Raw genomic sequence first — 9,716 nt, forward strand, 5'->3', positions numbered from 1 at the left:
TGTAGCTATTTGCACTGGGGAGAAATTCATAATTAAAGCATATGTAAACCCAACATTTCATATTCCTGATATGTGCCTTTCTGTGAAATCCCTGGTGTTCCTGCCAGTCCCTCTGCTTTCCTATTAAAAACTGACCACACTAGGCAGGAGAGCACAACGTGGTCAGTTCTCTAGCAGTGCTGGAAACTCATCGAACAGCCATTTACTGCGAAGATCAGTGTCTGCTATTTCTCCACCCTCACCTCTCTATGCAGCTGAGAACTGTGATTACTTATATTTAAAAAAAAAAGAGAAAGAAAACAAAGGAAAACAAAGTATTTATATATGAATGCAGAAATGTTTTGCCTTTTTATTTCAGTATTCATATATTTTTATTACTTTTAAACTGAATGGGTTGTTTACAAGGAGGGTTTACATACACTTTAAACAACACAAGCTTTGAAATCTTTCCTTTTACTGCTTGTTGAATATGTAAAATAGTTTACAGTCCACAGTCGGGGCATAAGCACGCTATTTTTTTGCCCTGACCCACTTTCTCCCCCCCCCCCCGTCCGTCTGTCAAATGTATACTTACCACAATCTTGACATCATCCAAAGCTGCAAGTCTTTACTGTCCTGGTCACATCTGCACATTACAGCTCCAATGACTTATAGGAGACCATATGCAGCCCCATAGAAGTCCACAGGGGAACAATGCATAGGCGCTTCCAGCACAATGAAGACTTGAATGTAAACAAACAGCAGGACTGCATCCATCAGAAGACTTGCAGAGCACCTAGCATAGCAGTTTTCGCTGTCCTGGCCACACCTGCACATCAGTGCCCCACAGAAATCTATGGGGCTGTGTCCCAAAAATAGAGAAGGTCCCATAGAAATGTGTGGGCTGTAATGCACAGGTCCAGCCAGGACAGTGAAGATTTGCTGTGCAGGATGTAAACAAACATCAGAACCACAGCCACTGGATCAAAGTAATTATGCATCTTTGGGGGGGTAATGAGTTAAATTAGGTCATGGAAACAGGGCACAGAAAAGGATAAGTGCCCTTTGTTTTAAAGTGCCTTTCTTCTTTAAAGTGGTTGTAAACCCTTAAATATACCCAGTGAAGTGACTGGTCTGAGATGATACTCAGAGGTAACAAATCCTCCTGCATAAGTTGTATCTGTCTATCTGCAGTCTTCTCCTCTCCACATCCATTCAAAGTGCTGCATTTCTAAAGTTTGTCTAGAATTCAGAAAACGGGGCAGAGAGCTGCGAGGAGAGAATACTCCGCTCAGTGAGGAGTGCTCTGAGAGCTGATTGGAAGAACATGGCACCCCCCCCCCTTCACACAGCTCACAGGAACAGAACCAAGGCAGTCAATCTGCTGGCAATCTCCCCTCCTGTCACCATTTCTCTCTTGGTGTCAAGAATACTTGTCAGAAGTGATTCATGCTGAAATGTAGCAGCAGACAGAAATGACACTCTATGCTCCTGAGACAAGCCCACACTATAGAGGGATATGCTTTGTTTAGATTTCATGTCTGAGGTTTACAACCACTTTAACTGGCAGAAAGATTGTTCAAAAACTTAAGTGATTTGCTGGGCTGTCTGAAACAAAAAAAAAAAAGCCGACAGTGCGAACGCCTCTAAAACCCAAAAGCGACAGACGCATAACCTATATTTTTATCAGAACAAGTTCCCTTTAATCACAGGACAATGAAGAAAAAAAAAAAAAAAAAACAAACAAAAAAAAAAACTCTTGCCACATTAAAAATAAAAATAAGCTGCACTGCAAGACTTCAAAAACATTACAACTCTGATGAGAAAGATGCATCTGTCTAAAGCTTACATCATCGATATGACGGCACCCAAGTGCTTTATACAACGGAAGTGCCAATCACTGTCCTACATCAGGATAAACGCCGCAAGCAATGGCATTCAATTTACAGCAGTGCGCAATGCTACCTTAAGTACTTCATTTTGCTTGGGCAAAATCACTGTTAGCATTTAAAAACACACAAAAAAAAATAAAAATACACACAATAACCCGACAAATGAAATTTTAAAATCCTACTAACATCTTTGGATCCCTTTATTTTATTTTTCTTAGAACTAATACAGAAAATGCCTCTTTTATAAGTAAATCTTGTAAGGGAGCAAAAAAATATATATAGTCCAAGAGGCACCAAAAACAGTATAATTGTAAAGTTGGCAAATCATTTTTGTCTTGTACTGTCTATGCTGACTGATGAACTGTGCCCTGTAAAAACGTATGCCGCTCAAACGAGGTAAACTTCCACTCTGGTCTACAAAAGACTTTTCAGAAGCTGGACATCAAAACCCACTCTGGGCACCACAAAAAAAAAAAAAAACCCCTTGAAGTCGGTGGCTGCTGCACTCCCCCATTCCCCCCCCCCCCCCAGAACAGCAAATGCCTGTCAAATCTAAGAGTAAGAAGATGGAAAGACTCAAGCACATCCATCGGTGCCTGGGTATTTACAACACAAAACCTCCCTGACTGAGAGCCACGGGTTTGGCAGAGAATATCAACCAGTATTTATGCAAACAAGTACATATGTTCAGATGTATGACCCTGGGTGCAGATAGTCTACCTCCAGGGGCATATAGCCATTATGCATGCCATGTGTGCATACAAGTTCTAGCATATACCTGTATACAGCCTTTGCAGTGTATAGGTGGCTGTAGGCAGCATCAGTAGTTTTTGGGCAGGGAAACACTTTATGTTGTGCAGCCCCCGACACCCGTACCCATGAGGCCTGATACTTACCTCATTCCTTGCTCTAGCAAGCTTCCTCCGCACCGCAGACGGTGCCCCACAGCCTCTCCTCTAAGGCACTCCAACCAACAATCACACTTTAGCATTACCATGTACAATGCAGGACTTTTTGGAGAATGGCGACAGCCCAGAGTGTCAGAGAAGAGGTGAGCATTGAAGGATTTAATTACGTATTACATCTTATTCCAATACTTAAAGAGCATTTACCCTGTGGGGAGGAGGTGAGCAGGGATGTGAGGCCACTGCAAGTTTTTTTTTTTTTTTTTTTTTAAGTCCTGGAATTCAACTTTAGATTCAAACTGAAAAAAAAAGGAACCTTTTCCTCAGAATCTGCTATAAATAATTTTAGTTGGCCATGTACATGCACAGCAGAGAACCCTAGAAAACCAGCCTGCCCTTTCATGGATAAGTACATATCCAATAAACTTTTCCACAACAATCCAACGGCCATAAACAGCCTTATTCAGAACCCAAACGGCTCCCACAGCTGTGTCATTATCCTCAGAAAGGCAAGGACACCGTCCTTTACCAACATCATACAACTCATCAACTACCGAACTTGTGAGATCACCGAGAGCCGAAGTTCCTCCAGGATTTTATAAGCCTCATAAAACTGGGTCAGAAAAAAAAAATGTGGGTGGCCCGATTGGTCTGAGGCAGGCTATTTTTGAATTTGTGCACAATTTACAAACAAAGCCCAAAACTAGTAAAGTTTTAAACATTATGACACTTCAAAATATGCATTGCATCTCTGCCTATAGAAAAAGACAAGTATACATCTAATGGAAGCAGTACAAAAAGACAAAACTAGAATTGGCCCATAACAATATCAATTGTACACCCCAATAGATGTGCTGAATACAAAGGTATTGTTTTTCTCTATTTTTTTGTTTTTTTACAGCTATACAAAGCTCTGTTTCTTTGGCAGTGGGAATAGAATGCAATCTTGCAGCTATATAAAACGGTCATTTGCCTTAGAAACTGTACTAAGGATTTTTTTTTTCTTTACAACATCCAACTAACATGTGCTGCTATCTGGTTTGTGACCTCACGATGGCCTGACTAGGATAACAAGCGGTAATAACAACGCTCCCGCCCATCATACAGAAATAGAGAATATACAAAAAAAAAAAAAAAATAAAACCTCACAGTATCAACGGCATTCTGGGTAGATGCTCGCAGCGACTACACAATACAAAGTGTTGAAAAGGAAAAAAAAAAACTCCCGTTTTCATTAGACTGTTTTTCATGTTCTGTTAAACTATACATACCAAAAAAACTTGTCTCCTATCTCAAATATGCTTAACGCTCAACATATTTTAAAGTTTCCCTGTCTTATTTTCTTTCAAAACTGCCGATCACTCATCAGTCCTTTAGTGTTGCAGGGGCCGCAAAAGACGCAAGGAAACAAGGAGCAAAATGTTCTGGCAGGACCCCGCGGCACTGAAGAAGTTCCGTCAGGCAGTCACGATCGAAGTGCTGGTGACAAATATACAGCAAGTTTAACCTCATTCTTCACAAAGACTGAAAACACCTTCCTGGGACTGCAAAAGGTAAAAATAGAGCGCTTCATCTGCAACTAAGCAGCCACCTTGTTGTCTTTCTGCAGGAAAAGAGAGAAAACAAAACATTTAAAATAGATTCATATTATATATAAATCAGAAATACATAAAAGGTTTATTTTGTGCACAAAGTCCTTTGTGAACCACCAAAGATGGTTAGAAAGCATATACTAATAAGACAGGAATTCTGGATTTTGATAAATACAGAATGATGTTCCATGAATATGAATTGTTCAATATGCCAATGTGTTAAAGCGGAAGTAAAACGTCAACATTACAACCTGCAATCTGATTATACTACTACTTCACTGATGACATCCAAAGCCGTTCCATTTAAGGAGTAGATATTACCTTGCTGAGATGTCATCCTCATCTAGGTCGGCCTCTCTCAAGCGCGAGCCCTTACGTCGGTCTGCTCAAGACGGAGACCTTACGTCGGCCTCTCTCAATCTTTTCTACACAGAAGAAACCTTGAAATATATGTATGTATATATCTATCTCTCTTTCCTGTCTCAGGGAACCCCTACTAAAAGTTACGATATCTACAACTCATGATACATTAATGTGAGGGTCAGGGGGAAGAATGCTCCTTACACCTGCAGTCATTGGAAAGTTAGCCTGAAAGATCAATAGCTTATCCGAGAGGCAGAAGTTGCTCACTGCTCAACCCCTAGCAACCTCTCAAGAAACCCTGCCTTATGTGAATAGCAAAATCATAAGAGTTGAGATTCTCTAAAAGTACCACCTTAAGCTGTATAAGCACCTTGGAAGATGCCTGCATCATTGCAATCCTGAACTGAAAGCAAGGTTTGGACTCTTTTGGTCCTCGCACATGTGGGATGTGCCTCAGCAGCTGTGGGCTAGTAGTTCTCAATGAACTGCCACGGCGCTGTGGAGCACCACGGTAGTTCATTAACCACTTCCTGTCCGGACACTTTTACCCCCTTCCTGTCCAGGGCAATTTTCAGCTTTCAGCGCTATCACACTTTGAATGACAATTGCGCGGTCATGCAATACTGTACCCATATGAATTTTTTACCATTTTTTTTGAGACAGATAAAGCTTTATTTTGGTGGTATTTATTCACCGCTGGGATTTTTATTTTTTTTACTATGTAAATGAAAAAGTCCAAAAATGTTGAAAAAAAGTGTTTTTTTTTTATAAAATTTTGCAAATAAATAATATTTCATCCTAAATCTTGGCCAAAATTTATTCCGTTATTTTTTTAGTAAAAAAAAAAAAATCCAAATTAGTTTATAACCAAACATTATAATTTTTAAACATTTTTTTTTACATTTTTATTTTATTTTATATTATTTTTTATTTTTACATACTGTCACCCTAGCAGTACAGTGTCACCATGGTGACACTGTACTACTTGTGGGGGGTGATGAAGATTTTTTTTTTTTTTTTTACACTGATTGCTTTTACACCCATATAGGATGTAAAAGCAATCATTTCTCTTTCTCTCTGTCTGCATTCTTGCAGTCATTGAGAAATACTGAGTGAGCTGTGATTGGTCACAGCTTGTCACATGGTACAAGGCTGTTGTGAATAGCCTTGTACCATGTGACCTCTGTGATCATTCACAGATTTCACACGTAGTAAGCAATGATGTCACAAGTGACATCTTGCTTACTACTTTGCATGTGATCACTGATTCGCCAATCAGTGATCACATGACCGGGACCTCGTACAGAGGTCCCGTCCGACGATCGTTGTTTCACTGTGTCCGGAGGACACAGCGGACACCGGATCGCGGTGGTGCGCGCTCCTAGGGAGCGCGCACAGCTAGAAAAGGCGGGTGCCGTTTAGGAACGGCAACCCGACCTTGGACTGCCACCGCCCTGCCGTTTATAAACAGCAGGCGGACGGCAAGAGGTTAAATCATCCTGTCGGTATATCTGCTTCCCCAAACATCCCATACAGGCAAACAGATATACTGACAGAAGACCTTATCCTTTAAGGCAGGGGTGTCAAACTGGCGGCCCTCCAGCTGTTGCGAAACTACAAGTCCCATCATGCCTCTACCTTTGGGAGGTCATGCTTGTAACTGTCAATCTTGCAATGCCTCATGGGACTTGTAGTTTGGCAACAGCTGGAGGGCTTCCAGTTTGAACCTGTGCTTTAAGGGTATACACAAGTCTTGTGCATTCACCAAATATTTGCTAATCTGCGAAAATGGAGTGCTGAGATTTTGTGGTGGCAGAGTTCACCCTGTGCTTCCCCAGTGCTCTCAAGGCCTTGAAAAATACCCTATATGATAAAGCAACTCTCCCTCCCTCCCAGGATGCAATGCTCAGGCCTGAGCAGCCAATTGCCAGTACTGAAAACATTCACTTGAGCAAAGTAAGTTGGACTTCCATCTCTGAGGAAGGAACAGGGAGGCAGGAGAGTGCAGGGAAGGCCTCAATTAGAGACAGGGGACAGGTAGGTATACGATTGACCTTAGACTGGCACACGTGAGCACAAGAAGAACAGAAAGATGAGCAATACCCATCCACTAAAAACACCTGCTGCGTCACTGGGGCCTGAGAGAGAAACACTGCATACTCTGCTTAAATATAATAAAAGACATGGTTCTAATAGCCTTCTGGCCCACCCTGGTCCTGAAAAGCATCCACAACCATGGAACGAGGGGAAGGAACCTTAGCTAACTGCTAGGGACAGTCACTAGCTTAAGGATAGAAGCAATGAAGGTTTTGGAGAAGCTTTCTCAACAAGCCAAGAAGATCAACTACACAGAGAGTACCCAACTCTGTCTTCAGGTTCCACGAAAGCCTCTAGACATACCCCAACCCCAACAGGAGTACCTGAAGTAGGTGTACTGTCTGCTGACAAGTCAGGGAAACACACCTTGTCTCCACCCCCAGCAATGGTATTTTCCTGTCATGCAGGAGATGAGGCACAACAAGCTATGCAACCCTCTCTCGCCAGCAAATAGAATACCAGTTGAAGAGAACCAGAAGACAACAAATTAATTCTAGTCAAGAACATAGTTGAGGGCAGTACTCAGCATCCTTTAGCATAGGGATGAGATTACCCTTCCTGACACAGGGAGAACTCCCAAACCTTCCTGAAGGCGATGATTTCACAGCACCTAAGTGATGTCTAACAGAATCCAGGTCAAGAAACTGACTCGCAGTGGTATCCCGCAAAGAAACAGGAACTACTCCGAGGAACCAGATCAAAATCCTAGATATGGTAGGACCCCTGGAGGGGGGGCTAGGTGGAGGAAAAAAAAAAAAAAAACCCTCTTCAAAGAAAGTTGCCCAAACATTCCATAATGGAGATGCGATGTGAAGGCACTAGGTTGGTTGGACATTAGTTGCATTGCTTTAAGAACTAGCAGCCACGTCTGAAGGACAGCGCGGTGTCAGGTCACTGTTAGTGAGGGAAGAAGCAGGAAGCCCAGCCAACCTGGTAAATGTGGGGAGGCCCCCTGGAGAGGGATAATGCGAAGTGTTACCAATGATGGGTTCAATAGGAAATAAAACTGTCCTAACGAAGGGACGAATTCAAGAGGGGCAACAAATCACAATGTCAAGCTCCCATCTGCCACTTGTATGGCCTTCAAAGCAAATGCAGAGGAAGCACCAATCCATATAACTGCAATACATAGACCAGCTAACAGTAGAAGCTTAATGAGGAATCTTGCTGGAAGTCACCAGGGGAAAAAATTTCATGAAGCAAAGAAGGCCTCTAATTTTGTAGGACACTAGTCAAAAACTGATCTACACTGGGTAAAGAAGGGGTTATATGGGGGCTGGCTTAAACTTTTCTGAGTTCCACCTCCTGTAGGTGACAGAATAAACAGACTTTCGGAATTCTTATGTCCCTCAATGAATGATGGAAAAACATCTTTTACCGGCTTACCGACTGCCCTACAGCAGAACTACTGCTACAGGGTGGCAAGGCTGCGCAAAATCACGCATATAGAAGTGATTTGGGATGCGCACAAGCCGCCTTACTCGCGCTGTCATTGGTCCCGGCCAGAGATCCCCCGGCGGCACCCAGCGATCGCCGAGGAACACTGACAAGGGAGAGGCCTGTATGTAATAGAGGCAATATAGATCTCTCCCGTCAGCACAGCAATACAAAGCAGCATGCTTACACAGTAAAAACAGCATATAATGTGAAACATACACAGCACAGTTAACCCTTTGATCGCCCCAGATGTTAACCACTTCCTGCCCAGTGCCATTAGTACAGTGTCCGACTATAGAAGTCTCTGATCACCATTACTAGTGTATATAAAATTATTATATATATATATTCCAGTATATATACCGCCATTTGTAGACGCTGTAAAACCTTTCACGTAAACCAATCATTTTCACGTATAGGGATTTTTTTATTGGCCTACATTTATGACCAAATTAGCTTTTTACTGAATGTTTTATAGCAAAAAAGTCAAAAAGTGTTTTTTTTTTTTTCAAAATTGACAGCTTTTTTGTGTATAGCACAAAAAAAAACAAAAAAAAAACCCCACGCAGATATCACAGAAAGAAAGCTCCATTTGTGGGGGGGGGGAGGGACAAATTTCATTTCGGTGCAAGGATAAACGACCGCGCAATTGTCAGTAATGCAGCTCCGTATCGCAAAAAAATGGCCTGGTCAGGAAGGGGGGTAAATCCTCTGGAGGGCAAGTGGTTAAGCGAACCTAAACAAGCAAAGTTAAGAAGTCTCTTTAATAATTGCTAATAAACTGAATTTTCAAACACAGGGACCTCCAAGTGTACTGGCCGTTTGTTTCTGCAGCAGCTGCTCCCAAACACCAGAGGCAGCTATAACAGAAGATGAGGTGTAGACTTTCTACTGGGATAAAATGAGCCATTCTTCATAGCTTTCTTTTAGCTCCCTCATGCGGAGGCTGGGAGCAGATGATACAGAACAGAGGCTCCCTCCATGTTAATGGTCACAGTTTTAGAATGCAAATTTCAACAAGCTCCTAGGTGTGATGATCAGGGTGTCCACAAGCCTTACAGTGTATAAGGCAATTTCTGCAATTCTCCCAATTCCTTCGAATTTGCTCTCAAAAGCTGAAGCATTGCCCTGCATTAGCTAAATTAATGAAAACCTAAATGATGCAGAATTTAATGAAATTGGCACCAAGAGAGGAGGTCCTCAGTCACACGTTCCCCTGAAATACTCTCCACTCACCCTGTATTCATAGTCTGTAAATTCCCTTCCCCCACGCCCTCCTCTGTAGCCTCCACGGAAACCTCTGGGTGCCCCAAAACCCCCGCCGCCTCTTCTTTCGCCTCGCCCTCTTCCACCACGGTAGCCCATGTTTCCTCCTCGGCCTCTGAAACCACCACGTCCTCTGGAGCGCAAAGGAACACCAAATGTCTCAGCGTTAAGTCTTCGCTCCTCAG

The 9,716-nt window shown here is 42.5% G+C and overlaps 1 long non-coding RNA gene across 1 annotated transcript; it reads right to left on the reverse strand.

The window, feature by feature from the left end:
* Positions 1–308: 308 nt before the first annotated feature.
* On the reverse strand, positions 309–9,710 carry LOC149428611 (uncharacterized). The gene is made up of 2 exons (XR_016310708.1): positions 9,502–9,710; positions 309–4,379 (listed from the first exon to the last, which is right to left on the reverse strand). It is a non-coding gene; the product is annotated as an uncharacterized LOC149428611 (long non-coding RNA).
* Positions 9,711–9,716: the final 6 nt, after the last annotated feature.

This window comes from Staurois parvus, unplaced genomic scaffold, assembly GCF_062004578.1.
Source record: "Staurois parvus isolate SC_StPar_1 unplaced genomic scaffold, SC_StPar_1.0 ptg003092l, whole genome shotgun sequence".
NCBI classification, from domain to species: Eukaryota; Metazoa; Chordata; class Amphibia; order Anura; family Ranidae; genus Staurois; species Staurois parvus.